This window comes from Staurois parvus, unplaced genomic scaffold (assembly GCF_062004578.1).
Source record: "Staurois parvus isolate SC_StPar_1 unplaced genomic scaffold, SC_StPar_1.0 ptg001302l, whole genome shotgun sequence".
NCBI lineage: Eukaryota > Metazoa > Chordata > Amphibia > Anura > Ranidae > Staurois > Staurois parvus.
This window is the reverse complement of record NW_028319098.1, coordinates 12,663,865-12,691,164: the sequence shown is the minus strand read 5'-3', so window position 1 is coordinate 12,691,164 and position 27,300 is coordinate 12,663,865. Positions and strand designations below refer to the sequence as shown.

General features: G+C 41.0%; 24 non-coding genes across 24 annotated transcripts; all 24 read right to left on the bottom strand.

Moving 5' to 3' along the window:
- Positions 1-104: 104 nt before the first annotated feature.
- TRNAR-UCU (transfer RNA arginine (anticodon UCU)) lies at positions 105-189 on the bottom strand. The gene is given in 2 exon segments: positions 105-140; positions 153-189. It is a non-coding gene; the product is annotated as a tRNA-Arg (tRNA).
- A 623-nt stretch (positions 190-812) lies between these two features.
- Positions 813-897, bottom strand: TRNAR-UCU (transfer RNA arginine (anticodon UCU)). Its single transcript is given in 2 exon segments — positions 813-848; positions 861-897. It is a non-coding gene; the product is annotated as a tRNA-Arg (tRNA).
- A 623-nt stretch (positions 898-1,520) lies between these two features.
- On the bottom strand, positions 1,521-1,605 carry TRNAR-UCU (transfer RNA arginine (anticodon UCU)). Its single transcript is given in 2 exon segments — positions 1,521-1,556; positions 1,569-1,605. It is a non-coding gene; the product is annotated as a tRNA-Arg (tRNA).
- A 623-nt stretch (positions 1,606-2,228) lies between these two features.
- On the bottom strand, positions 2,229-2,313 carry TRNAI-UAU (transfer RNA isoleucine (anticodon UAU)). Its single transcript is given in 2 exon segments — positions 2,229-2,264; positions 2,277-2,313. It is a non-coding gene; the product is annotated as a tRNA-Ile (tRNA).
- Positions 2,314-2,936: 623 nt separating this feature from the next.
- Positions 2,937-3,021, bottom strand: TRNAR-UCU (transfer RNA arginine (anticodon UCU)). The gene is given in 2 exon segments: positions 2,937-2,972; positions 2,985-3,021. It is a non-coding gene; the product is annotated as a tRNA-Arg (tRNA).
- A 623-nt stretch (positions 3,022-3,644) lies between these two features.
- TRNAR-UCU (transfer RNA arginine (anticodon UCU)) lies at positions 3,645-3,729 on the bottom strand. The gene is given in 2 exon segments: positions 3,645-3,680; positions 3,693-3,729. It is a non-coding gene; the product is annotated as a tRNA-Arg (tRNA).
- A 2,747-nt stretch (positions 3,730-6,476) lies between these two features.
- TRNAR-UCU (transfer RNA arginine (anticodon UCU)) lies at positions 6,477-6,561 on the bottom strand. The gene is given in 2 exon segments: positions 6,477-6,512; positions 6,525-6,561. It is a non-coding gene; the product is annotated as a tRNA-Arg (tRNA).
- Positions 6,562-7,184: 623 nt separating this feature from the next.
- On the bottom strand, positions 7,185-7,269 carry TRNAR-UCU (transfer RNA arginine (anticodon UCU)). Its single transcript is given in 2 exon segments — positions 7,185-7,220; positions 7,233-7,269. It is a non-coding gene; the product is annotated as a tRNA-Arg (tRNA).
- Positions 7,270-7,892: 623 nt separating this feature from the next.
- Positions 7,893-7,977, bottom strand: TRNAR-UCU (transfer RNA arginine (anticodon UCU)). Its single transcript is given in 2 exon segments — positions 7,893-7,928; positions 7,941-7,977. It is a non-coding gene; the product is annotated as a tRNA-Arg (tRNA).
- A 1,331-nt stretch (positions 7,978-9,308) lies between these two features.
- On the bottom strand, positions 9,309-9,393 carry TRNAR-UCU (transfer RNA arginine (anticodon UCU)). The gene is given in 2 exon segments: positions 9,309-9,344; positions 9,357-9,393. It is a non-coding gene; the product is annotated as a tRNA-Arg (tRNA).
- Positions 9,394-10,016: 623 nt separating this feature from the next.
- TRNAR-UCU (transfer RNA arginine (anticodon UCU)) lies at positions 10,017-10,101 on the bottom strand. Its single transcript is given in 2 exon segments — positions 10,017-10,052; positions 10,065-10,101. It is a non-coding gene; the product is annotated as a tRNA-Arg (tRNA).
- A 2,039-nt stretch (positions 10,102-12,140) lies between these two features.
- Positions 12,141-12,225, bottom strand: TRNAR-UCU (transfer RNA arginine (anticodon UCU)). Its single transcript is given in 2 exon segments — positions 12,141-12,175; positions 12,189-12,225. It is a non-coding gene; the product is annotated as a tRNA-Arg (tRNA).
- Positions 12,226-14,264: 2,039 nt separating this feature from the next.
- TRNAR-UCU (transfer RNA arginine (anticodon UCU)) lies at positions 14,265-14,349 on the bottom strand. The gene is given in 2 exon segments: positions 14,265-14,300; positions 14,313-14,349. It is a non-coding gene; the product is annotated as a tRNA-Arg (tRNA).
- A 1,331-nt stretch (positions 14,350-15,680) lies between these two features.
- TRNAR-UCU (transfer RNA arginine (anticodon UCU)) lies at positions 15,681-15,765 on the bottom strand. Its single transcript is given in 2 exon segments — positions 15,681-15,716; positions 15,729-15,765. It is a non-coding gene; the product is annotated as a tRNA-Arg (tRNA).
- A 623-nt stretch (positions 15,766-16,388) lies between these two features.
- TRNAR-UCU (transfer RNA arginine (anticodon UCU)) lies at positions 16,389-16,473 on the bottom strand. The gene is given in 2 exon segments: positions 16,389-16,424; positions 16,437-16,473. It is a non-coding gene; the product is annotated as a tRNA-Arg (tRNA).
- A 623-nt stretch (positions 16,474-17,096) lies between these two features.
- TRNAR-UCU (transfer RNA arginine (anticodon UCU)) lies at positions 17,097-17,181 on the bottom strand. Its single transcript is given in 2 exon segments — positions 17,097-17,132; positions 17,145-17,181. It is a non-coding gene; the product is annotated as a tRNA-Arg (tRNA).
- A 1,330-nt stretch (positions 17,182-18,511) lies between these two features.
- TRNAR-UCU (transfer RNA arginine (anticodon UCU)) lies at positions 18,512-18,596 on the bottom strand. Its single transcript is given in 2 exon segments — positions 18,512-18,547; positions 18,560-18,596. It is a non-coding gene; the product is annotated as a tRNA-Arg (tRNA).
- Positions 18,597-19,219: 623 nt separating this feature from the next.
- Positions 19,220-19,304, bottom strand: TRNAR-UCU (transfer RNA arginine (anticodon UCU)). The gene is given in 2 exon segments: positions 19,220-19,255; positions 19,268-19,304. It is a non-coding gene; the product is annotated as a tRNA-Arg (tRNA).
- A 1,331-nt stretch (positions 19,305-20,635) lies between these two features.
- Positions 20,636-20,720, bottom strand: TRNAR-UCU (transfer RNA arginine (anticodon UCU)). Its single transcript is given in 2 exon segments — positions 20,636-20,671; positions 20,684-20,720. It is a non-coding gene; the product is annotated as a tRNA-Arg (tRNA).
- Positions 20,721-21,343: 623 nt separating this feature from the next.
- Positions 21,344-21,428, bottom strand: TRNAR-UCU (transfer RNA arginine (anticodon UCU)). The gene is given in 2 exon segments: positions 21,344-21,379; positions 21,392-21,428. It is a non-coding gene; the product is annotated as a tRNA-Arg (tRNA).
- A 1,331-nt stretch (positions 21,429-22,759) lies between these two features.
- Positions 22,760-22,844, bottom strand: TRNAR-UCU (transfer RNA arginine (anticodon UCU)). The gene is given in 2 exon segments: positions 22,760-22,795; positions 22,808-22,844. It is a non-coding gene; the product is annotated as a tRNA-Arg (tRNA).
- Positions 22,845-24,175: 1,331 nt separating this feature from the next.
- On the bottom strand, positions 24,176-24,260 carry TRNAR-UCU (transfer RNA arginine (anticodon UCU)). The gene is given in 2 exon segments: positions 24,176-24,211; positions 24,224-24,260. It is a non-coding gene; the product is annotated as a tRNA-Arg (tRNA).
- A 2,039-nt stretch (positions 24,261-26,299) lies between these two features.
- Positions 26,300-26,384, bottom strand: TRNAR-UCU (transfer RNA arginine (anticodon UCU)). The gene is given in 2 exon segments: positions 26,300-26,335; positions 26,348-26,384. It is a non-coding gene; the product is annotated as a tRNA-Arg (tRNA).
- Positions 26,385-27,007: 623 nt separating this feature from the next.
- TRNAR-UCU (transfer RNA arginine (anticodon UCU)) lies at positions 27,008-27,092 on the bottom strand. The gene is given in 2 exon segments: positions 27,008-27,043; positions 27,056-27,092. It is a non-coding gene; the product is annotated as a tRNA-Arg (tRNA).
- Between the last annotated feature and the right edge of the window lie 208 nt (positions 27,093-27,300).

Here is a 27,300-nt window from a genome sequence, read left to right as displayed (position 1 = left end):
AGGAAATCTACTTTACTATCGCTCCCGTATGAATGGAATCCTTTGCTTTACAGAAATAGAGCAGCAAGTGAGGAATGTAGCTATGGATGAGGTCTATATAAAACCGACTCTGGTGGGACTCGAACCCACAACCTTTGAATTACTACACCAGCTAGAAGCCCAATGCGCTATCCATTGCGCCACAGAGCCCTCCATGAGAGCTATCTTAGAGGATCCTTACTGAGGAACTACTAAAGGAGTAGAAAATAAACTCTTCCAAAATATGGCTGACAATAGAGTGTAGGAATGAACTTAAGATTCATTCCAGTTACAGTTTTGGAGCGAACATTTCCTACTCATGTGTTCTTGTGATTGATGGATTTGTGGAGAGGCAGGCCAAAGTTTAGGGATTTGCATTTTTAAAGGTGAGAGATGGCAAGGGTTGAATTGCAAGTTTAGTGGTGTCATTGGTTAAGGCGGGACATGCTTTGATAATATTATGGAGATGAAGGTAGCAAGATTTGGAAAGTGAATGGATGTGTGTTAGAAATAGGAGAGGACAGAGTCCAGGATTACGACTAGCACGAGGGAAGAGAGGGATAGAATGCAGCTTAGCTTACTGCTTCCCCTCTTTGCTCCGTATTTCACAGGGTACCTCTAATCTTGTTGAATTGATTAGTCAACTCTCAAGAGAACCTTGAATTAAAAGGCTCTTTCATTAACTTTTTTAGCAAATCTACTTTACTATCGCTCCCGTATGAATGGAATCCTTTGCTTTACAGAAATAGAGCAGCAAGTGAGGAATGTAGCTATGGATGAGGTCTATATAAAACCAACTCTGGTGGGACTCGAACCCACAACCTTTGAATTACTACACCAGCTAGAAGTCCAATGCGCTATCCATTGCGCCACAGAGCCCTCCATGAGAGCTAACTTAGAAGAACCTTACTGAGGAACTACTAAAGGAGTAGAAATTAAACTCTTCCAAAATATGGCTGACAATAGAGTGTAGGAATGAACTTAAGATTCGTTCCAGTTACAGTTTTGGACCGAAAGTTTCCTATTCATGTGTTCTTGTGATTGATGGATCTGTGGAGAGGCAGGCCAAAGATTAGGGATTTGCATTTTTAAAGGTGAGAGATGGCAAGGGTTGAATTGCAAGTTTAGTGGTGTCATTGGTTAAGGCGGGACATGCTTTGATAATATTATGGAGATGAAGGTAGCAAGATTTGGAAAGTGAATGGATGTGTGTTAGAAATAGGAGAGGACAGAGTCCAGGATTACGACTAGCACGAGGGAAGAGAGGGATAGAATGCAGCTTAGCTTACTGCTTCCCCTCTTTGCTCCGTATTTCACAGGGTACCTCTAATCTTGTTGAATTGATTAGTCAACTCTCAAGAGAACCTTGAATTAAAAGGCTCTATTATTAACTTTTTTAGCAAATCTACTTTACTATCGCTCCCGTATGAATGGAATCCTTTGCTTTACAGAAATAGAGCAGCAAGTGAGGAATGTAGCTATGGATGAGGTCTATATTAAACCGACTCTGGTGGGACTCGAACCCACAACCTTTGAATTACTACACCAGCTAGAAGTCCAATGCGCTATCCATTGCGCCACAGAGCCCTCCATGAGAGCTATCTTAGAGGATCCTTACTGAGGAACTACTAAAGGAGTAGAAAATAAACTCTTCCAAAATATGGCTGACAATAGAGTGTAGGAATGAACTTAAGATTCATTCCAGTTACAGTTTTGGAGCGAACATTTCCTACTCATGTGTTCTTGTGATTGATGGATTTGTGGAGAGGCAGGCCAAAGTTTAGGGATTTGCATTTTTAAAGGTGAGAGATGGCAAGGGTTGAATTGCAAGTTTAGTGGTGTCATTGGTTAAGGCGGGACATGCTTTGATAATATTATGGAGATGAAGGTAGCAAGATTTGGAAAGTGAATGGATGTGTGTTAGAAATAGGAGAGGACAGAGTCCAGGATTACGACTAGCACGAGGGAAGAGAGGGATAGAATGCAGCTTAGCTTACTGCTTCCCCTCTTTGCTCCGTATTTCACAGGGTACCTCTAATCTTGTTGAATTGATTAGTCAACTCTCAAGAGAACCTTGAATTAAAAGGCTCTATCATTAACTTTTTTAGCAAATCTACTTTACTATCGCTCCCGTATGAATGGAATCCTTTGCTTTACAGAAATAGAGCAGCAAGTGAGGAATGTAGCTATGGATGAGGTCTATATAAAACTGACTCTGGTGGGACTCGAACCCACAACCTTTGAATTACTACACCAGCTATAAGTCCAATGCGCTATCCATTGCGCCACAGAGCCCTCCATGAGAGCTATCTTAGAGGAACATTACTGAGGAACTACTAAAGGAGTAGAAAATAAACTCTTCCAAAATATGGCTGACAATAGAGTGTAGGAATGAACTTAAGATTCGTTCCAGTTACAGTTTTGGACCGAAAGTTTCCTATTCATGTGTTCTTGTGATTGATGGATCTGTGGAGAGGCAGGCCAAAGTTTAGGGATTTGCATTTTTAAAGGTGAGAGATGGCAAGGGTTGAATTGCAAGTTTAGTGGTGTCATTGGTTAAGGCGGGACATGCTTTGATAATATTATGGAGGTGAAGGTAGCAAGATTTGGAAAGTGAATGGATGTGTGTTAGAAATAGGAGAGGACAGAGTCCAGGATTACGACTAGCACGAGGGAAGAGAGGGATAGAATGCAGCTTAGCTTACTGCTTCCCCTCTTTGCTCCGTATTTCACAGGGTACCTCTAATCTTGTTGAATTGATTAGTCAACTGTCAAGAGAACCTTGAATTAAAAGGCTCTATCATTAACTTTTTTAGGAAATCTACTTTACTATCGCTCCCGTATGAATGGAATCCTTTGCTTTACAGAAATAGAGCAGCAAGTGAGGAATGTAGCTATGGATGAGGTCTATATAAAACCGACTCTGGTGGGACTCGAACCCACAACCTTTGAATTACTACACCAGCTAGAAGTCCAATGCGCTATCCATTGCGCCACAGAGCCCTCCATGAGAGCTATCTTAGAGGATCCTTACTGAGGAACTACTAAAGGAGTAGAAAATAAACTCTTCCAAAATATGGCTGACAATAGAGTGTAGGAATGAACTTAAGATTCATTCCAGTTACAGTTTTGGAGCGAACATTTCCTACTCATGTGTTCTTGTGATTGATGGATTTGTGGAGAGGCAGGCCAAAGTTTAGGGATTTGCATTTTTAAAGGTGAGAGATGGCAAGGGTTGAATTGCAAGTTTAGTGGTGTCATTGGTTAAGGCGGGACATGCTTTGATAATATTATGGAGATGAAGGTAGCAAGATTTGGAAAGTGAATGGATGTGTGTTAGAAATAGGAGAGGACAGAGTCCAGGATTACGACTAGCACGAGGGAAGAGAGGGATAGAATGCAGCTTAGCTTACTGCTTCCCCTCTTTGCTCCGTATTTCACAGGGTACCTCTAATCTTGTTGAATTGATTAGTCAACTCTCAAGAGAACCTTGAATTAAAAGGCTCTATCATTAACTTTTTTAGCAAATCTACTTTACTATCGCTCCCGTATGAATGGAATCCTTTGCTTTACAGAAATAGAGCAGCAAGTGAGGAATGTAGCTATGGATGAGGTCTATATAAAACAGACTCTGGTGGGACTCGAACCCACAACCTTTGAATTACTACACCAGCTAGAAGTCCAATGCGCTATCCATTGCGCCACAGAGCCCTCCATGAGAGCTATCTTAGAGGAACCTTACTGAGGAACTACTAAAGGAGTAGAAAATAAACTCTTCCAAAATATGGCTGACAATAGAGTGTAGGAATGAACTTAAGATTCGTTCCAGTTACAGTTTTGGACCGAAAGTTTCCTATTCATGTGTTCTTGTGATTGATGGATCTGTGGAGAGGCAGGCCAAAGATTAGGGATTTGCATTTTTAAAGGTGAGAGATGGCAAGGGTTGAATTGCAAGTTTAGTGGTGTCATTGGTTAAGGCGGGACATGCTTTGATAATATTATGGAGGTGAAGGTAGCAAGATTCGGAAAGTGAATGGATGTGTGTTAGAAATAGGAGAGGACAGAGTCCAGGATTACGACTAGCACGAGGGAAGAGAGGGATAGAATGCAGCTTAGCTTACTGCTTCCCCTCTTTGCTCCGTATTTCACAGGGTACCTCTAATCTTGTTGAATTGATTAGTCAACTCTCAAGAGAACCTTGAATTAAAAGGCTCTATCATTAACTGTTTTAGCAAATCTACTTTACTATCGCTCCCGTATGAATGGAATCCTTTGCTTTACAGAAATAGAGCAGCAAGTGAGGAATGTAGCTATGGATGAGGTCTATATAAAACCAACTCTGGTGGGACTCGAACCAACAACCTTTAAATTACTACACCAGCTAGAAGTCCAATGCGCTATCCATTGCGCCACAGAGCCCTCCACGAGAGCTATCTTAGAGGATCTTTACTGAGGAACTACTAAAGGAGTAGAAAGTAAACTCTTCCAAATTATGGCTGACAATAGAGTGTAGGAATGAACTTAAGATTCGTTCCAGTTACAGTTTTGGACCGAAAGTTTCCTACTCATGTGTTCTTGTGATTGATGGATCTGTGGAGAGGCAGGCCAAAGATTAGGGATTTGCATTTTTAAAGGTGAGAGATGGCAAGGGTTGAATTGCAAGTTTAGTGGTGTCATTGGTTAAGGCGGGACATGCTTTGATAATATTATGGAGGTGAAGGTAGCAAGATTTGGAAAGTGAATGGATGTGTGTTAGAAATAGGAGAGGACAGAGTCCAGGATTACGACTAGCACGAGGGAAGAGAGGGATAGAATGCAGCTTAGCTTACTACTTCCCCTCTTTGCTCCGTATTTCACAGGGTACCTCTAATCTTGTTGAATTGATTAGTCAACTCTCAAGAGAACCTTGAATTAAAAGGCTCTATCATTAACTTTTTTAGCAAATCTACTTTACTATCGCTACCGTATGAATGGAATCCTTTGCTTTACAGAAATAGAGCAGCAAGTAGGGAATGTAGCTATGGATGAGGTCTATATAAAACCAAATCTGGTGGGACTCGAACCAACAACCTTTGAATTACTACACCAGCTAGAAGTCCAATGCGCTATCCATTGCGCCACAGAGCCCTCTGTGATAGCTATCTTAGAGGATCTTTACTGAGGAACTACTAAAGGAGTAGAAAATAAACTCTTCCAAAATATGGCTGACAATAGAGTGTAGGAATGAACTTAAGATTCATTCCAGTTACAGTTTTGGAGCGAACGTTTCCTACTCATGTGTTCTTGTGATTGATGGATTTGTGGTGAGGCAGGCCAAAGATTAGGGATTTGTATTTTTAAAGGTGAGAGATGGCAAGGGTTGAATTGCAAGTTTAGTGGTGTCATTGGTTAAGGCGGGACATGCTTTGATAATATTATGGAGGTGAAGGTAGCAAGATTTGGAAAGTGAATGGATGTGTGTTTGAAATAGGAGAGGACAGAGTCCAGGATTACGACTAGCACGAGGGAAGAGAGGGATAGAATGCAGCTTAGCTTACTGCTTCCCCTCTTTGCTCCGTATTTCACAGGGTACCTCTAATCTTGTTGAATTGATTAGTCAACTCTCAAGAGAACCTTGAATTAAAAAGCTCTATCATTAACTTTTTTAGCAAATCTACTTTACTATCGCTCCCGTATGAATGGAATCCTTTGCTTTACAGAAATAGAGCAGCAAGTGAGGAATGTAGCTATGGATGAGGTCTATATAAAAATGACTCTGGTGGGACTCGAACCCACAACCTTTGAATTACTACACCAGCTAAAAGTCCAACGCGCTATCCATTGCGCCACAGAGCCCTCTGTGATAGCTGTCTTAGAGGATCTTTACTGAGGAACTACTAAAGGAGTAGAAAATAAACTCTTCCAAAATATGGCTGACAATAGAGTGTAGGAATGAACTTAAAATTCATTCCAGTTACAGTTTTGGAGCGAACGTTTCCTACTCATGTGTTCTTGTGATTGATGGATTTGTGGAGAGGCAGGCCAAAGATTAGGGATTTGTATTTTTAAAGGTGAGAGATGGCAAGGGTTGAATTGCAAGTTTAGTGGTGTCATTGGTTAAGGCGGGGCATGCTTTGATAATATTATGGAGGTGAAGGTAGCAAGATTTGGAAAGTGAATGGATGTGTGTTAGAAATAGGAGAGGACAGAGTCCAGGATTACGACTAGCACGAGGGAAGAGAGGGATAGAATGCAGCTTAGCTTACTGCTTCCCCTCTTTGCTCCGTATTTCACAGGGTACCTCTAATCTTGTTGAATTGATTAGTCAACTCCCAAGAGAACCTTGAATTAAAAAGCTCTATCATTAACTTTTTTAGCAAATCTACTTTACTATCGCTCCCGTATGAATGGAATCCTTTGCTTTACAGAAATAGAGCAGCAAGTGAGGAATGTAGCTATGGATGAGGTCTATATAAAAATGACTCTGGTGGGACTCGAACCCACAACCTTTGAATTACTACACCAGCTAGAAGTCCAATGCGCTATCCATTGCGCCACAGAGCCCTCTGTGATAGCTATCTTAGAGGATCTTTACTGAGGAACTACTAAAGGAGTAGAAAATAAACTCTTCCAAAATATGGCTGACAATAGAGTGTAGGAATGAACTTAAAATTCATTCCAGTTACAGTTTTGGAGCGAACGTTTCCTACTCATGTGTTCTTGTGATTGATGGATTTGTGGAGAGGCAGGCCAAAGATTAGGGATTTGTATTTTTAAAGGTGAGAGATGGCAAGGGTTGAATTGCAAGTTTAGTGGTGTCATTGGTTAAGGCGGGGCATGCTTTGATAATATTATGGAGGTGAAGGTAGCAAGATTTGGAAAGTGAATGGATGTGTGTTAGAAATAGGAGAGGACAGAGTCCAGGATTACGACTAGCACGAGGGAAGAGAGGGATAGAATGCAGCTTAGCTTACTGCTTCCCCTCTTTGCTCCGTATTTCACAGGGTACCTCTAATCTTGTTGAATTGATTAGTCAACTCCCAAGAGAACCTTGAATTAAAAAGCTCTATCATTAACTTTTTTAGCAAATCTACTTTACTATCGCTCCCGTATGAATGGAATCCTTTGCTTTACAGAAATAGAGCAGCAAGTGAGGAATGTAGCTATGGATGAGGTCTATATAAAACCGACTCTGGTGGGACTCGAACCCACAACTTTTGCATTACTACACCAGCTAGAAGTCCAATGCGCTATCCATTGCGCCACAGAGCCCTCCATGAGAGCTATCTTAGAGGATCCTTACTGAGGAACTACTAAAGGAGTAGAAAATAAACTCTTCCAAAATATGGCTGACAATAGAGTGTAGGAATGAACTTAAGATTCATTCCAGTTACAGTTTTGGAGCGAACATTTCCTACTCATGTGTTCTTGTGATTGATGGATTTGTGGAGAGGCAGGCCAAAGTTTAGGGATTTGCATTTTTAAAGGTGAGAGATGGCAAGGGTTGAATTGCAAGTTTAGTGGTGTCATTGGTTAAGGCGGGACATGCTTTGATAATATTATGGAGATGAAGGTAGCAAGATTTGGAAAGTGAATGGATGTGTGTTAGAAATAGGAGAGGACAGAGTCCAGGATTACGACTAGCACGAGGGAAGAGAGGGATAGAATGCAGCTTAGCTTACTGCTTCCCCTCTTTGCTCCGTATTTCACAGGGTACCTCTAATCTTGTTGAATTGATTAGTCAACTCTCAAGAGAACCTTGAATTAAAAGGCTCTATCATTAACTTTTTTAGCAAATCTACTTTACTATCGCTCCCGTATGAATGGAATCCTTTGCTTTACAGAAATAGAGCAGCAAGTGAGGAATGTAGCTATGGATGAGGTCTATATAAAACCGACTCTGGTGGGACTCGAACCCACAACCTTTGAATTACTACACCAGCTAGAAGTCCAATGCGCTATCCATTGCGCCACAGAGCCCTCCATGAGAGCTATCTTAGAGGAACCTTACTGAGGAACTACTAAAGGAGTAGAAATTAAACTCTTCCAAAATATGGCTGACAATAGAGTGTAGGAATGAACTTAAGATTCGTTCCAGTTACAGTTTTGGACCGAAAGTTTCCTATTCATGTGTTCTTGTGATTGATGGATCTGTGGAGAGGCAGGCCAAAGATTAGGGATTTGCATTTTTAAAGGTGAGAGATGGCAAGGGTTGAATTGCAAGTTTAGTGGTGTCATTGGTTAAGGCGGGACATGCTTTGATAATATTATGGAGGTGAAGGTAGCAAGATTTGGAAAGTGAATGGATGTGTGTTAGAAATAGGAGAGGACAGAGTCCAGGATTACGACTAGCACGAGGGAAGAGAGGGATAGAATGCAGCTTAGCTTACTGCTTCCCCTCTTTGCTCCGTATTTCACAGGGTACCTCTAATCTTGTTGAATTGATTAGTCAACTGTCAAGAGAACCTTGAATTAAAAGGCTCTATCATTAACTTTTTTAGCAAATCTACTTTACTATTGCTCCCGTATGAATGGAATCCTTTGCTTTACAGAAATAGAGCAGCAAGTGAGGAATGTAGCTATGAATGAGGTCTATATAAAACCGACTCTAGTGGCAATCGAACCCACAACCTTTGAATTACTACACTAGCTAGAAGTCCAATGCGCTATACATTGCACCACAGAGCCCTCCATGAGAGCTATCTTAGAGGATCCTTACTGAGGAACTACTAAAGGAGTAGAAAATAAACTCTTCCAAAATATGGCTGACAATAGAGTGTAGGAATGAACTTAAGATTCGTTCCAGTTACAGTTTTGGACCGAAAGTTTCCTACTCATGTGTTCTTGTGATTGATGGATTTGTGGAGAGGCAGGCCAAAAATTAGGGATTTGCATTTTTAAAGGTGAGAGATGGCAAGGGTTGAATTGCAAGTTTAGTGGCGTCATTGGTTAAGGCGGGACATGCTTTGATAATATTATGGAGATGAAGGTAGCAAGATTTGGAAAGTGAATGGATGTGAGTTAGAAATAGGAGAGGACAGAGTCCAGGATTACGACTAGCACGAGGGAAGGGAGGGATAGAATGCAGCTTAGCTTACTGCTTCCCCTCTTTGCTCCGTATTTCACAGGGTACCTCTAATCTTGTTGAATTGATTAGTCAACTCTCAAGAGAACCTTGAATTAAAAAGCTCTATCATTAACTTTTTTAGCAAATCTACTTTACTATCGCTCCCGTATGAATGGAATCCTTTGCTTTACAGAAATAGAGCAGCAAGTGAGGAATGTAGCTATGGATGAGGTCTATATAAAATTGACTCTGGTGGGACTCGAACCCACAACCTTTCAATTACTACACCAGTTAGAAGTCCAATGCGCTATTCATTGCGCCACAGAGCCCTCTGTGGTTGCTATCATAGAGGATCTTTACTGAGGAACTACTAAAGGAGTAGAAAATAAACTCTTCCAAAATATGGCTGACAATAGAATGTAGGAATGAACTTAAGATTCATTCCAGTTACAGTTTTGGAGCGAACGTTTCCTACTCATGTGTTCTTGTGATTGATGGATTTGTGGAGAGGCAGGCCAAAGTTTAGGGATTTGCATTTTTAAAGGTGAGAGATGGCAAGGGTTGAATTGCAAGTTTAGTGGTGTCATTGGTTAAGGCGGGACATGCTTTGATAATATTATGGAGATGAAGGTAGCAAGATTTGGAAAGTGAATGGATGTGTGTTAGAAATAGGAGAGGACAGAGTCCAGGATTACGACTAGCACGAGGGAAGAGAGGGATAGAATGCAGCTTAGCTTACTGCTTCCCCTCTTTGCTCCGTATTTCACAGGGTACCTCTAATCTTGTTGAATTGATTAGTCAACTCTCAAGAGAACCTTGAATTAAAAGGCTCTATCATTAACTTTTTTAGCAAATCTACTTTACTATCGCTCCCGTATGAATGGAATCCTTTGCTTTACAGAAATAGAGCAGCAAGTGAGGAATGTAGCGATGGATGAGGTCTATATAAAACCAACTCTGGTGGGACTCGAACCCACAATCTTTGAATTACTACACCAGCTAGAAGTCCAATGCGCTATCCATTGTGCCACAGAGCCCTCCATGAGAGCTATCTTAGAGGATCCTTACTGAGGAACTACTAAAGGAGTAGAAAATAAACTCTTCCAAGATATGGCTGACAATAGATTGTAGGAATGAACTTAAGATTCGTTCCAGTTACAGTTTTGGACCGAAAGTTTCCTACTCATGTGTTCTTGTGATTGATGGATCTGTGGAGAGGCAGGCCAAAGATTAGGGATTTGCATTTTTAAAGGTGAGAGATGGCAAGGGTTGAATTGCAAGTTTAGTGGTGTCATTGGTTAAGGCGGGACATGCTTTGATAATATTATGGAGGTGAAGGTAGCAAGATTTGGAAAGTGAATGGATTTGTGTTAGAAATAGGAGAGGACAGAGTCCAGGATTACGACTAGCACGAGGGAAGAGAGGGATAGAATGCAGCTTAGCTTACTGCTTCCCCTCTTTGCTCCGTATTTCACAGGGTACCTCTAATCTTGTTGAATTGATTAGTCAACTCTCAAGAGAACCTTGAATTAAAAGGCTCTATCATTAACTTTTTTAGGAAATCTACTTTACTATCGCTCCCGTATGAATGGAATCCTTTGCTTTACAGAAATAGAGCAGCAAGTGAGGAATGTAGCTATGGATGAGGTCTATATAAAACCGACTCTGGTGGGACTCGAACCCACAACCTTTGAATTACTACACCAGCTAGAATCCCAATGCGCTATCCATTGCGCCACAGAGCCCTCCATGAGAGCTATCTTAGAGGATGCTTACTGAGGAACTACTAAAGGAGTAGAAAATAAACTCTTCCAAAATATGGCTGACAATAGAGTGTAGGAATGAACTTAAGATTCATTCCAGTTACAGTTTTGGAGCGAACATTTCCTACTCATGTGTTCTTGTGATTGATGGATTTGTGGAGAGGCAGGCCAAAGTTTAGGGATTTGCATTTTTAAAGGTGAGAGATGGCAAGGGTTGAATTGCAAGTTTAGTGGTGTCATTGGTTAAGGCGGGACATGCTTTGATAATATTATGGAGATGAAGGTAGCAAGATTTGGAAAGTGAATGGATGTGTGTTAGAAATAGGAGAGGACAGAGTCCAGGATTACGACTAGCACGAGGGAAGAGAGGGATAGAATGCAGCTTAGCTTACTGCTTCCCCTCTTTGCTCCGTATTTCACAGGGTACCTCTAATCTTGTTGAATTGATTAGTCAACTCTCAAGAGAACCTTGAATTAAAAGGCTCTATCATTAACTTTTTTAGCAAATATACTTTACTATCGCTCCCGTATGAATGGAATCCTTTGCTTTACAGAAATAGAGCAGCAAGTGAGGAATGTAGCTATGGATGAGGTCTATATAAAACGAACTCTGGTGGGACTCGAACCAACAACCTTTAAATTACTACACCAGCTAGAAGTCCAATGCGCTATCCATTGCGCCACAGAGCCCTCCACGAGAGCTATCTTAGAGGATCTTTACTGAGGAACTACTAAAGGAGTAGAAAATAAACTCTTCCAAAATATGGCTGACAATAGAGTGTAGGAATGAACTTAAGATTCGTTCCAGTTACAGTTTTGGACCGAAAGTTTCCTACTCATGTGTTCTTGTGATTGATGGATCTGTGGAGAGGCAGGCCAAAGATTAGGGATTTGCATTTTTAAAGGTGAGAGATGGCAAGGGTTGAATTGCAAGTTTAGTGGTGTCATTGGTTAAGGCGGGACATGCTTTGATAATATTATGGAGGTGAAGGTAGCAAGATTTGGAAAGTGAATGGATGTGTGTTAGAAATAGGAGAGGACAGAGTCCAGGATTACGACTAGCACGAGGGAAGAGAGGGATAGAATGCAGCTTAGCTTACTGCTTCCCCTCTTTGCTCCGTATTTCACAGGGTACCTCTAATCTTGTTGAATTGATTAGTCAACTCTGAAGAGAACCTTGAATTAAAAAGCTCTATCATTTACTTTTTTAGCAAATCTACTTTACTATCGCTCCCGTATGAATGGAATCCTTTGCTTTACAGAAATAGAGCAGCAAGTGAGGAATGTAGCTATGGATGAGGTCTATATAAAACCAACTCTGGTGGGACTCGAACCCACAACCTTTCAATTACTACACCAGCTAGAAGTAAAATGCGCTATCCATTGCGCCACAGAGCCCTCTGTGGTAGCTATCTTAGAGGATCTTTACTGAGGAACTCCTAAAGGAGTAGAAAATAAACTCTTCCAAAATATGGCTGACAATAGAATGTAGGAATGAACTTAAGATTCATTCCAGTTACAGTTTTGGAGCGAACGTTTCCTACTCATGTGTTCTTGTGATTGATGGATTTGTGGAGTGGCAGGCCAAAGTTTAGGGATTTGCATTTTTAAAGGTGAGAGATGGCAAGGGTTGAATTGCAAGTTTAGTGGTGTCATTGGTTAAGGCGGGACATGCTTTGATAATATTATGGAGATGAAGGTAGCAAGATTTGGAAAGTGAATGGATGTGTGTTAGAAATAGGAGAGGACAGAGTCCAGGATTACGACTAGCACGAGGGAAGAGAGGGATAGAATGCAGCTTAGCTTACTGCTTCCCCTCTTTGCTCCGTATTTCACAGGGTACCTCTAATCTTGTTGAATTGATTAGTCAACTCTCAAGAGAACCTTGAATTAAAAAGCTCTATCATTAACTTTTTTAGCAAATCTACTTTACTATCGCTCCCGTATGAATGGAATCCTTTGCTTTACAGAAATAGAGCAGCAAGTGAGGAATGTAGCTATGGATGAGGTCTATATAAAACCGAATCAGGTGGGACTCGAACCCACAACCTTTGAATTACTACACCAGCTAGAAGTCCAATGCACTATCCATTGCGCCACAGAGCCCTCTGTGGTAGCTATCTTAGAGGATCTTTACTGAGGAACTACTAAAGGAGTAGAAAATAAACTCTTCCAAAATATGGCTGACAATAGAATGTAGGAATGAACTTAAGATTCATTCCAGTTGCAGTTTTGGAGCGAACGTTTCCTACTCATGTGTTCTTGCGATTGATGGATTTGTGGAGAGGCAGGCCAAAGTTTAGGGATTTCCATTTTTAAAGGTGAGAGATGGCAAGGGTTGAATTGCAAGTTTAGTGGTGTCATTGGTTAAGGCGGGACATGCTTTGATAATATTATGGAGATGAAGGTAGCAAGATTTGGAAAGTGAATGGATGTGTGTTAGAAATAGGAGAGGACAGAGTCCAGGATTACGACTAGCACGAGGGAAGAGAGGGATAGAATGCAGCTTAGCTTACTGCTTCCCCTCTTTGCTCCGTATTTCACAGGGTACCTCTAATCTTGTTGAATTGATTAGTCAACTCTCAAGAGAACCTTGAATTAAAAAGCTCTATCATTAACTTTTTTAGCAAATCTACTTTACTATCGCTCCCGTATGAATGGAATCCTTTGCTTTACAGAAATAGAGCAGCAAGTGAGGAATGTAGCTATGGATGAGGTCTATATAAAACCGAATCAGGTGGGACTCGAACCCACAACCTTTGAATTACTACACCAGCTAGAAGTCCAATGCACTATCCATTGCGCCACAGAGCCCTCTGTGGTAGCTATCTTAGAGGATCTTTACTGAGGAACTACTAAAGGAGTAGAAAATAAACTCTTCCAAAATATGGCTGACAATAGAATGTAGGAATGAACTTAAGATTCATTCCAGTTGCAGTTTTGGAGCGAACGTTTCCTACTCATGTGTTCTTGCGATTGATGGATTTGTGGAGAGGCAGGCCAAAGTTTAGGGATTTGCATTTTTAAAGGTGAGAGATGGCAAGGGTTGAATTGCAAGTTTAGTGGTGTCATTGGTTAAGGCGGGACATGCTTTGATAATATTATGGAGATGAAGGTAGCAAGATTTGGAAAGTGAATGGATGTGTGTTAGAAATAGGAGAGGACAGAGTCCAGGATTACGACTAGCACGAGGGAAGAGAGGGATAGAATGCAGCTTAGCTTACTGCTTCCCCTCTTTGCTCCGTATTTCACAGGGTACCTCTAATCTTGTTGAATTGATTAGTCAACTCTCAAGAGAACCTTGAATTAAAAGGCTCTATCATTAACTTTTTTAGCAAATCTACTTTACTATCGCTCCCGTATGAATGGAATCCTTTGCTTTACAGAAATAGAGCAGCAAGTGAGGAATGTAGCTATGGATGAGGTCTATATAAAACCGGCTCTGGTGGGACTCGAACCCACAACCTTTGAATTACTACACCAGCTAGAAGTCCAATGCGCTATCCATTGCGCCACAGAGCCCTCCATGAGAGCTATCTTAGAGTAAACTTACTGAGGAACTACTAAAGGAGTAGAAAATAAACTCTTCCAAAATATGGCTGACAATAGAGTGTAGGAATGAACTTAAGATTTGTTCCAGTTACAGTTTTGGACCGAAAGTTTCCTATTCATGTGTTCTTGTGATTGATGGATCTGTGGAGAGGCAGGCCAAAGATTAGGGATTTGCATTTTTAAAGGTGAGAGATGGCAAGGGTTGAATTGCAAGTTTAGTGGTGTCATTGGTTAAGGCGGGACATGCTTTGATAATATTATGGAGGTGAAGGTAGCAAGATTCGGAAAGTGAATGGATGTGTGTTAGAAATAGGAGAGGACAGAGTCCAGGATTACGACTAGCACGAGGGAAGAGAGGGATAGAATGCAGCTTAGCTTACTGCTTCCCCTCTTTGCTCCGTATTTCACAGGGTACCTCTAATCTTGTTGAATTGATTAGTCAACTGTCAAGAGAACCTTGAATTAAAAGGCTCTATCATTAACTTTTTTAGCAAATCTACTTTACTATCGCTCCCGTATGAATGGAATCCTTTGCTTTACAGAAATAGAGCAGCAAGTGAGGAATGTAGCTATGAATGAGGTCTATATAAAACCGACTCTAGTGGCAATCGAACCCACAACCTTTGAATTACTACACTAGCTAGAAGTCCAATGCGCTATACATTGCGCCACAGAGCCCTCCATGAGAGCTATCTTAGAGGATGCTTACTGAGGAACTACTAAAGGAGTAGAAAATAAACTCTTCCAAAATATGGCTGACAATAGAGTGTAGGAATGAACTTAAGATTCGTTCCAGTTACAGTTTTGGACCGAAAGTTTCCTACTCATGTGTTCTTTTGATTGATGGATTTGTGGAGAGGCAGGCCAAAAATTAGGGATTTGCATTTTTAAAGGTGAGAGATGGCAAGGGTTGAATTGCAAGTTTAGTGGCGTCATTGGTTAAGGCGGGACATGCTTTGATAATATTATGGAGATGAAGGTAGCAAGATTTGGAAAGTGAATGGATGTGTGTTAGAAATAGGAGAGGACAGAGTCCAGGATTACGACTAGCACGAGGGAAGGGAGGGATAGAATGCAGCTTAGCTTACTGCTTCCCCTCTTTGCTCCGTATTTCACAGGGTACCTCTAATCTTGTTGAATTGATTAGTCAACTCTCAAGAGAACCTTGAATTAAAAAGCTCTATCATTAACTTTTTTAGCAAATCTACTTTACTATCGCTCCCGTATGAATGGAATCCTTTGCTTTACAGAAATAGAGCAGCAAGTGAGGAATGTAGCTATGGATGAGGTCTATATAAAATCGACTCTGGTGGGACTCGAACCCACAACCTTTCAATTACTACACCAGCTAGAAGTCCAATGCGCTATCCATTGCGCCACAGAGCCCTCTGTGGTGGCTATCTTAGAGGATCTTTACTGAGGAACTACTAAAGGAGTAGAAAATAAACTCTTCCAAAATATGGCTGACAATAGAATGTAGGAATGAACTTAAGATTCATTCCAGTTACAGTTTTGGAGCGAACGTTTCCTACTCATGTGTTCTTGTGATTGATGGATTTGTGGAGAGGCAGGCCAAAGTTTAGGGATTTGCATTTTTAAAGGTGAGAGATGGCAAGGGTTGAATTGCAAGTTTAGTGGTGTCATTGGTTAAGGCGGGACATGCTTTGATAATATTATGGAGATGAAGGTAGCAAGATTTGGAAAGTGAATGGATGTGTGTTAGAAATAGGAGAGGACAGAGTCCAGGATTACGACTAGCACGAGGGAAGAGAGGGATAGAATGCAGCTTAGCTTACTGCTTCCCCTCTTTGCTCCGTATTTCACAGGGTACCTCTAATCTTGTTGAATTGATTAGTCAACTCTCAAGAGAACCTTGAATTAAAAGGCTCTATCATTAACTTTTTTAGCAAATCTACTTTACTATCGCTCCCGTATGAATGGAATCCTTTGCTTTACAGAAATAGAGCAGCAAGTGAGGAATGTAGCTATGGATGAGGTCTATATAAAACCGACTCTGGTGGGACTCGAACCCACAACCTTTGAATTACTACACCAGCTAGAAGTCCAATGCGCTATCCATTGCGCCACAGAGCCCTCCATGAGAGCTATCTTAGAGGATCCTTACTGAGGAACTACTAAAGGAGTAGAAAATAAACTCTTCCAAAATATGGCTGACAATAGATTGTAGGAATGAACTTAAGATTCGTTCCAGTTACAGTTTTGGACCGAAAGTTTCCTACTCATGTGTTCTTGTGATTGATGGATCTGTGGAGAGGCAGGCCAAAGATTAGGGATTTGCATTTTTAAAGGTGAGAGATGGCAAGGGTTGAATTGCAAGTTTAGTGGTGTCATTGGTTAAGGCGGGACATGCTTTGATAATATTATGGAGGTGAAGGTAGCAAGATTTGGAAAGTGAATGGATTTGTGTTAGAAATAGGAGAGGACAGAGTCCAGGATTACGACTAGCACGAGGGAAGAGAGGGATAGAATGCAGCTTAGCTTACTGCTTCCCCTCTTTGCTCCGTATTTCACAGGGTACCTCTAATCTTGTTGAATTGATTAGTCAACTCTCAAGAGAACCTTGAATTAAAAGGCTCTATCATTAACTTTTTTAGGAAATCTACTTTACTATCGCTCCCGTATGAATGGAATCCTTTGCTTTACAGAAATAGAGCAGCAAGTGAGGAATGTAGCTATGGATGAGGTCTATATAAAACCGACTCTGGTGGGACTCGAACCCACAACCTTTGAATTACTACACCAGCTAGAAGCCCAATGCGCTATCCATTGCGCCACAGAGCCCTCCATGAGAGCTAACTTAGAGGATCCTTACTGAGGAACTACTAAAGGAGTAGAAAATAAACTCTTCCAAAATATGGCTGACAATAGAGTGTAGGAATGAACTTAAGATTCGTTCCAGTTACAGTTTTGGACCGAAAGTTTCCTATTCATGTGTTCTTGTGATTGATGGATCTGTGGAGAGGCAGGCCAAAGATTAGAGATTTGCATTTTTAAAGGTGAGAGATGGCAAGGGTTGAATTGCAAGTTTAGTGGTGTCATTGGTTAAGGCGGGACATGCTTTGATAATATTATGGAGGTGAAGGTAGCAAGATTTGGAAAGTGAATGGATGTGTGTTAGAAATAGGAGAGGACAGAGTCCAGGATTACGACTAGCACGAGGGAAGAGAGGGATAGAATGCAGCTTAGCTTACTGCTTCCCCTCTTTGCTCCGTATTTCACAGGGTACCTCTAATCTTGTTGAATTGATTAGTCAACTCTCAAGAGAACCTTGAATTAAAAGGCTCTATCATTAACTTTTTTAGCAAATCTACTTTACTATCGCTCCCGTAGGAATGGAATCCTTTGCTTTACAGAAATAGAGCAGCAAGTGAGGAATGTAGCTATGGATGAGGTCTATATAAAACCAACTCTGGTGGGACTCGAACCAACAACCTTTAAATTACTACACCAGCTAGAAGTCCAATGCGCTATCCATTGCGCCACAGAGCCCTCCACGAGAGCTATCTTAGAGGATCTTTACTGAGGAACTACTAAAGGAGTAGAAAATAAACTCTTCCAAATTATGGCTGACAATAGAGTGTAGGAATGAACTTAAGATTCGTTCCAGTTACAGTTTTGGACCGAAAGTTTCCTACTCATGTGTTCTTGTGATTGATGGATCTGTGGAGAGGCAGGCCAAAGATTAGGGATTTGCATTTTTAAAGGTGAGAGATGGCAAGGGTTGAATTGCAAGTTTAGTGGTGTCATTGGTTAAGGCGGGACATGCTTTGATAATATTATGGAGGTGAAGGTAGCAAGATTTGGAAAGTGAATGGATGTGTGTTAGAAATAGGAGAGGACAGAGTCCAGGATTACGACTAGCACGAGGGAAGAGAGGGATAGAATGTAGCTTAGCTTACTACTTCCCCTCTTTGCTCCGTATTTCACAGGGTACCTCTAATCTTGTTGAATTGATTAGTCAACTCTCAAGAGAACCTTGAATTAAAAAGCTCTATCATTAACTTTTTTAGCAAATCTACTTACTATCGCTCCCGTATGAATGGAATCCTTTGCTTTACAGAAATAGAGCAGCAAGTGAGGAATGTAGCTATGGATGAGGTCTATATAAAACCGACTCTGGTGGGACTCGAACCCACAACCTTTGAATTACTACACCAGCTAGAAGTCCAATGCGCTATCCATTGCGCCACAGAGCCCTCCATGAGAGCTATCTTAGAGGATCTTTACTGAGGAACTACTAAAGGAGTAGAAAATAAACTCTTCCAAAATATGGCTGACAATAGAGTGTAGGAATGAACTTAAGATTCGTTCCAGTTACAGTTTTGGACCGAAAGTTTCCTACTCATGTGTTCTTGTGATTGATGGATTTGTGGAGAGGCAGGCCAAAGATTAGGGATTTGTATTTTTAAAGGTGAGAGATGGCAAGGGTTGAATTGCAAGTTTAGTGGTGTCATTGGTTAAGGCGGGACATGCTTTGATAATATTATGGAGGTGAAGGTAGCAAGATTTGGAAAGTGAATGGATGTGTGTTAGAAATAGGAGAGGACAGAGTCCAGGATTACGACTAGCACGAGGGAAGAAAGGGATAGAATGCAGCTTAGCTTACTGCTTCCCCTCTTTGCTCCGTATTTCACAGGGTACCTCTAATCTTTTTGAATTGATTAGTCAACTCTCAAGAGAACCTTGAATTAAAAAGCTCTATCATTAACTTTTTTAGCAAATCTACTTTACTATCGCTCCCGTATGAATGGAATCCTTTGCTTTATAGAAATAGAGCAGCAAGTGAGGAATGTAGCTATGGATGAGGTCTATATAAAACCGACTCTGGTGGGACTCGAACCCACAACCTTTGAATTACTACACCAGCTAGAAGTCCAATGCGCTATCCATTGCGCCACAGAGCCCTCCATGAGAGGTATCTTAGAGGAACCTTACTGAGGAACTACTAAAGGAGTAGAAATTAAACTCTTCCAAAATATGGCTGACAATAGAGTGTAGGAATGAACTTAAGATTCGTTCCAGTTACAGTTTTGGACCGAAAGTTTCCTATTCATGTGTTCTTGTGATTGATGGATCTGTGGAGAGGCAGGCCAAAGATTAGGGATTTGCATTTTTAAAGGTGAGAGATGGCAAGGGTTGAATTGCAAGTTTAGTGGTGTCATTGGTTAAGGCGGGACATGCTTTGATAATATTATGGAGATGAAGGTAGCAAGATTTGGAAAGTGAATGGATGTGTGTTAGAAATAGGAGAGGACAGAGTCCAGGATTACGACTAGCACGAGGGAAGAGAGGGATAGAATGCAGCTTAGCTTACTGCTTCCCCTCTTTGCTCCGTATTTCACAGGGTACCTCTAATCTTGTTGAATTGATTAGTCAACTCTCAAGAGAACCTTGAATTAAAAGGCTCTATCATTAACTTTTTTAGCAAATATACTTTACTATCGCTCCAGTATGAATGGAATCCTTTGCTTTACAGAAATAGAGCAGCAAGTGAGGAATGTAGCTATGGATGAGGTCTATATAAAACCAACTCTGGTGGGACTCGAACCAACAACCTTTAAATTACTACACCAGCTAGAAGTCCAATGCGCTATCCATTGCGCCACAGAGCCCTCCATGAGAGCTATCTTAGAGGATCTTTACTGAGGAACTACTAAAGGAGTAGAAAATAAACTCTTCCAAAATATGGCTGACAATAGAGTGTAGGAATGAACTTAAGATTCGTTCCAGTTACAGTTTTGGACCGAAAGTTTCCTACTCATGTGTTCTTGTGATTGATGGATCTGTGGAGAGGCAGGCCAAAGATTAGGGATTTGCATTTTTAAAGGTGAGAGATGGCAAGGGTTGAATTGCAAGTTTAGTGGTGTCATTGGTTAAGGCGGGACATGCTTTGATAATATTATGGAGGTGAAGGTAGCAAGATTTGGAAAGTGAATGGATGTGTGTTAGAAATAGGAGAGGACAGAGTCCAGGATTACGACTAGCACGAGGGAAGAGAGGGATAGAATGCAGCTTAGCTTACTGCTTCCCCTCTTTGCTCCGTTTTTCACAGGGTACCTCTAATCTTGTTGAATTGATTATTCAACTCTCAAGAGAACCTTGAATTAAAAGGCTCTATCATTAACTTTTTTAGCAAATCTACTTTACTATCGCTCCCGTATGAATGGAATCCTTTGCTTTACAGAAATAGAGCAGCAAGTGAGGAATGTAGCTATGGATGAGGTCTATATTAAACCGACTCTGGTGGGACTCGAACCCACAACCTTTGAATTACTACACCAGCTAGAAGTCCAATGCGCTATCCATTGCGCCACAGAGCCCTCCATGAGAGCTATCTTAGAGGATCCTTACTGAGGAACTACTAAAGGAGTAGAAAATAAACTCTTCCAAAATATGGCTGACAATAGATTGTAGGAATGAACTTAAGATTCGTTCCAGTTACAGTTTTGGACCGAAAGTTTCCTACTCATGTGTTCTTGTGATTGATGGATCTGTGGAGAGGCAGGCCAAAGATTAGGGATTTGCATTTTTAAAGGTGAGAGATGGCAAGGGTTGAATTGCAAGTTTAGTGGTGTCATTGGTTAAGGCGGGACATGCTTTGATAATATTATGGAGGTGAAGGTAGCAAGATTTGGAAAGTGAATGGATTTGTGTTAGAAATAGGAGAGGACAGAGTCCAGGATTACGACTAGCACGAGGGAAGAGAGGGATAGAATGCAGCTTAGCTTACTGCTTCCCCTCTTTGCTCCGTATTTCACAGGGTACCTCTAATCTTGTTGAATTGATTAGTCAACTCTCAAGAGAACCTTGAATTAAAATGCTCTATCATTAACTTTTTTAGGAAATCTACTTTACTATCGCTCCCGTATGAATGGAATCCTTTGCTTTACAGAAATAGAGCAGCAAGTGAGGAATGTAGCTATGGATGAGGTCTATATAAAACCGACTCTGGTGGGACTCGAACCCACAACCTTTGAATTACTACACCAGCTAGAAGCCCAATGCGCTATCCATTGCGCCACAGAGCCCTCCATGAGAGCTATCTTAGAGGATCTTTACTGAGGAACTACTAAAGGAGTAGAAAATAAACTCTTCCAAAATATGGCTGACAATAGAGTGTAGGAATGAACTTAAGATTCATTCCAGTTACAGTTTTGGAGCGAACATTTCCTACTCATGTGTTCTTGTGATTGATGGATTTGTGGAGAGGCAGGCCAAAGTTTAGGGATTTGCATTTTTAAAGGTGAGAGATGGCAAGGGTTGAATTGCAAGTTTAGTGGTGTCATTGGTTAAGGCGGGACATGCTTTGATAATATTATGGAGGTGAAGGTAGCAAGATTTGGAAAGTGAATGGATGTGTGTTAGAAATAGGAGAGGACAGAGTCCAGGATTACGACTAGCACGAGGGAAGAGAGGGATAGAATGCAGCTTAGCTTACTGCTTCCCCTCTTTGCTCCGTATTTCACAGGGTACCTCTAATCTTGTTGAATTGATTAGTCAACTCTCAAGAGAACCTTGAATTAAAAGGCTCTATCATTAACTTTTTTAGCAAATCTACTTTACTATCGCTCCCGTATGAATGGAATCCTTTGCTTTACAGAAATAGAGCAGCAAGTGAGGAATGTAGCTATGGATGAGGTCTATATAAAACCGACTCTGGTGGGACTCGAACCAGCTACCTTTGAATTACTACACCAGCTAGAAGTCCAATGCGCTATCCATTGCGCCACAGAGCCCTCCATGAGAGCTATCTTAGAAGAACCTTACTGAGGAACTACTAAAGGAGTAGAAATTAAACTCTTCCAAAATATGGCTGACAATAGAGTGTAGGAATGAACTTAAGATTCGTTCCAGTTACAGTTTTGGAGCGAACGTTTCCTATTCATGTGTTCTTGTGATTGATGGATCTGTGGAGAGGCAGGCCAAAGATTAGGGATTTGCATTTTTAAAGGTGAGAGATGGCAAGGGTTGAATTGCAAGTTTAGTGGTGTCATTGGTTAAGGCGGGACATGCTTTGATAATATTATGGAGGTGAAGGTAGCAAGATTTGGAAAGTGAATGGATGTGTGTTAGAAATAGGAGAGGACAGAGTCCAGGATTACGACTAGCACGAGGGAAGAGAAAGATAGAATGCAGCTTAGCTTACTGCTTCCCCTCTTTGCTCCGTATTTCACAGGGTACCTCTAATCTTGTTGAATTGATTAGTCAACTCTCAAGAGAACCTTGAATTAAAAGGCTCTATCATTAACTTTTTTAGCAAATCTACTTTACTATCGCTCCCGTATGAATGGAATCCTTTGCTTTACAGAAATAGAGCAGCAAGTGAGGAATGTAGCTATGGATGAGGTCTATATAAAACCGACTCTGGTGGGACTCGAACCCACAACCTTTGAATTACTACACCAGCTAGAAGTCCAATGCACTATCCATTGCGCCACAGAGCCCTCCATGAGAGCTATCTTAGAGGAACCTTACTGAGGAACTACTAAAGGAGTAAAAATTAAACTCTTCCAAAATATGGCTGACAATAGAGTGTAGGAATGAACTTAAGATTCGTTCCAGTTACAGTTTTGGACCGAAAGTTTCCTATTCATGTGTTCTTGTGATTGATGGATCTGTGGAGAGGCAGGCCAAAGATTAGGGATTTGCATTTTTAAAGGTGAGAGATGGCAAGGGTTGAATTGCAAGTTTAGTGGTGTCATTGGTTAAGGCGGGACATGCTTTGATAATATTATGGAGATGAAGGTAGCAAGATTTGGAAAGTGAATGGATGTGTGTTAGAAATAGGAGAGGACAGAGTCCAGGATTACGACTAGCACGAGGGAAGAGAGGGATAGAATGCAGCTTAGCTTACTGCTTCCCCTCTTTGCTCCGTATTTCACAGGGTACCTCTAATCTTGTTGAATTGATTATTCAACTCTCAAGAGAACCTTGAATTAAAAGGCTCTATCATTAACTTTTTTAGCAAATATACTTTACTATCGCTCCCGTATGAATGGAATCCTTTGCTTTACAGAAATAGAGCAGCAAGTGAGGAATGTAGCTATGGATGAGGTCTATATAAAACCAACTCTGGTGGGACTCGAACCAACAACCTTTAAATTACTACACCAGCTAGAAGTCCAATGCGCTATCCATTGCGCCACAGAGCCCTCCATGAGAGCTATCTTAGAGGATCTTTACTGAGGAACTACTAAAGGAGTAGAAAATAAACTCTTCCAAAATATGGCTGACAATAGAGTGTAGGAATGAACTTAAGATTCGTTCCAGTTACAGTTTTGGAGCGAACGTTTCCTATTCATGTGTTCTTGTGATTGATGGATCTGTGGAGAGGCAGGCCAAAGATTAGGGATTTGCATTTTTAAAGGTGAGAGATGGCAAGGGTTGAATTGCAAGTTTAGTGGTGTCATTGGTTAAGGCGGGACATGCTTTGATAATATTATGGAGGTGAAGGTAGCAAGATTTGGAAAGTGAATGGATGTGTGTTAGAAATAGGAGAGGACAGAGTCCAGGATTACGACTAGCACGAGGGAAGAGAAAGATAGAATGCAGCTTAGCTTACTGCTTCCCCTCTTTGCTCCGTATTTCACAGGGTACCTCTAATCTTGTTGAATTGATTAGTCAACTCTCAAGAGAACCTTGAATTAAAAGGCTCTATCATTAACTTTTTTAGCAAATCTACTTTACTATCGCTCCCGTATGAATGGAATCCTTTGCTTTACAGAAATAGAGCAGCAAGTGAGGAATGTAGCTATGGATGAGGTCTATATAAAACCGACTCTGGTGGGACTCGAACCCACAACCTTTGAATTACTACACCAGCTAGAAGTCCAATGCACTATCCATTGCGCCACAGAGCCCTCCATGAGAGCTATCTTAGAGGAACCTTACTGAGGAACTACTAAAGGAGTAAAAATTAAACTCTTCCAAAATATGGCTGACAATAGAGTGTAGGAATGAACTTAAGATTCGTTCCAGTTACAGTTTTGGACCGAAAGTTTCCTATTCATGTGTTCTTGTGATTGATGGATCTGTGGAGAGGCAGGCCAAAGATTAGGGATTTGCATTTTTAAAGGTGAGAGATGGCAAGGGTTGAATTGCAAGTTTAGTGGTGTCATTGGTTAAGGCGGGACATGCTTTGATAATATTATGGAGATGAAGGTAGCAAGATTTGGAAAGTGAATGGATGTGTGTTAGAAATAGGAGAGGACAGAGTCCAGGATTACGACTAGCACGAGGGAAGAGAGGGATAGAATGCAGCTTAGCTTACTGCTTCCCCTCTTTGCTCCGTATTTCACAGGGTACCTCTAATCTTGTTGAATTGATTATTCAACTCTCAAGAGAACCTTGAATTAAAAGGCTCTATCATTAACTTTTTTAGCAAATATACTTTACTATCGCTCCCGTATGAATGGAATCCTTTGCTTTACAGAAATAGAGCAGCAAGTGAGGAATGTAGCTATGGATGAGGTCTATATAAAACCAACTCTGGTGGGACTTGAACCAACAACCTTTAAATTATTACACCAGCTAGAAGTCCAATGCGCTATCCATTGCGCCACAGAGCCCTCCATGAGAGCTATCTTAGAGGATCTTTACTGAGGAACTACTAAAGGAGTAGAAAATAAACTCTTCCAAAATATGGCTGACAATAGAGTGTAGGAATGAACTTAAGATTCGTTCCAGTTACAGTTTTGGACCGAAAGTTTCCTACTCATGTGTTCTTGTGATTGATGGATCTGTGGAGAGGCAGGCCAAAAATTAGGGATTTGCATTTTTAAAGGTGAGAGATGGCAAGGGTTGAATTGCAAGTTTAGTGGTGTCATTGGTTAAGGCGGGACATGCTTTGATAATATTATGGAGGTGAAGGTAGCAAGATTTGGAAAGTGAATGGATGTGTGTTAGAAATAGGAGAGGACAGAGTCCAGGATTACGACTAGCACGAGGGAAGAGAGGGATAGAATGCAGCTTAGCTTACTGCTTCCCCTCTTTGCTCCGTATTTCACAGGGTACCTCTAATCTTGTTGAATTGATTAGTCAACTCTCAAGAGAACCTTGAATTAAAAAGCTCTATCATTAACTTTTTTAGCAAATCTACTTTACTATCGCTCCCGTATGAATGGAATCCTTTGCTTTACAGAAATAGAGCAGCAAGTGAGGAATGTAGCTATGGATGAGGTCTATATAAAACCGACTCTGGTGGGACTCGAACCCACAACCTTTCAATTACTACACCAGCTAGATGTCCAATGTGCTATCCATTGCGCCACAGAGCCCTCTGTGGTAGCTATCTTAGAGGATCTTTACTGAGGAACTACTAAAGGAGTAGAAAATAAACTCTTCCAAAATATGGCTGACAATAGAATGTAGGAATGAACTTAAGATTCATTCCAGTTACAGTTTTGGAGCGAACGTTTCCTACTCATGTGTTCTTGTGATTGATGGATTTGTGGAGAGGCAGGCCAAAGTTTAGGGATTTGCATTTTTAAAGGTGAGAGATGGCAAGGGTTGAATTGCAAGTTTAGTGGTGTCATTGGTTAAGGCGGGACATGCTTTGATAATATTATGGAGATGAAGGTAGCAAGATTTGGAAAGTGAATGGATGTGTGTTAGAAATAGGAGAGGACAGAGTCCAGGATTACGACTAGCACGAGGGAAGAGAGGGATAGAATGCAGCTTAGCTTACTGCTTCCCCTCTTTGCTCCGTATTTCACAGGGTACCTCTAATCTTGTTGAATTGATTAGTCAACTCTCAAGAGAACCTTGAATTAAAAAGCTCTATCATTAACTTTTTTAGCAAATCTACTTTACTATCGCTCCCGTATGAATGGAATCCTTTGCTTTACAGAAATAGAGCAGCAAGTGAGGAATGTAGCTATGGATGAGGTCTATATAAAACCGACTCTGGTGGGACTCGAACTCACAACCTTTCAATTACTACACCAGCTAGAAGTCCAATGCGCTATCCATTGCGCCACAGAGCCCTCTGTGGTAGCTATCTTAGAGGATCTTTACTGAGGAACTACTAAAGGAGTAGAAAATAAACTCTTCCAAAATATGGCTGACAATAGAATGTAGGAATGAACTTAAGATTCATTCCAGTTACAGTTTTGGAGCGAACGTTTCCTACTCATGTGTTCTTGTGATTGATGGATTTGTGGAGAGGCAGGCCAAAGTTTAGGGATTTGCATTTTTAAAGGTGAGAGATGGCAAGGGTTGAATTGCAAGTTTAGTGGTGTCATTGGTTAAGGCGGGACATGCTTTGATAATATTATGGAGATGAAGGTAGCAAGATTTGGAAAGTGAATGGATGTGTGTTAGAAATAGGAGAGGACAGAGTCCAGGATTACGACTAGCACGAGGGAAGAGAGGGATAGAATGCAGCTTAGCTTACTGCTTCCCCTCTTTGCTCCGTATTTCACAGGGTACCTCTAATCTTGTTGAATTGATTAGTCAACTCTCAAGAGAACCTTGAATTAAAAGGCTCTATCATTAACTTTTTTAGGAAATCTACTTTACTATCGCTCCCGTATGAATGGAATCCTTTGCTTTACAGAAATAGAGCAGCAAGTGAGGAATGTAGCTATGGATGAGGTCTATATAAAACCGACTCTGGTGGGACTCGAACCCACAACCTTTGAATTACTACACCAGCTAGAAGTCCAATGCGCTATCCATTGCGCCACAGAGCCCTCCATAAGAGCTATCTTAGAGGATCCTTACTGAGGAACTACTAAAGGAGTAGAAAATAAACTCTTCCAAAATATGGCTGACAATAGAGTGTAGGAATGAACTTAAGATTCATTCCAGTTACAGTTTTGGAGCGAACATTTCCTACTCATGTGTTCTTGTGATTGATGGATTTGTGGAGAGGCAGGCCAAAGTTTAGGGATTTGCATT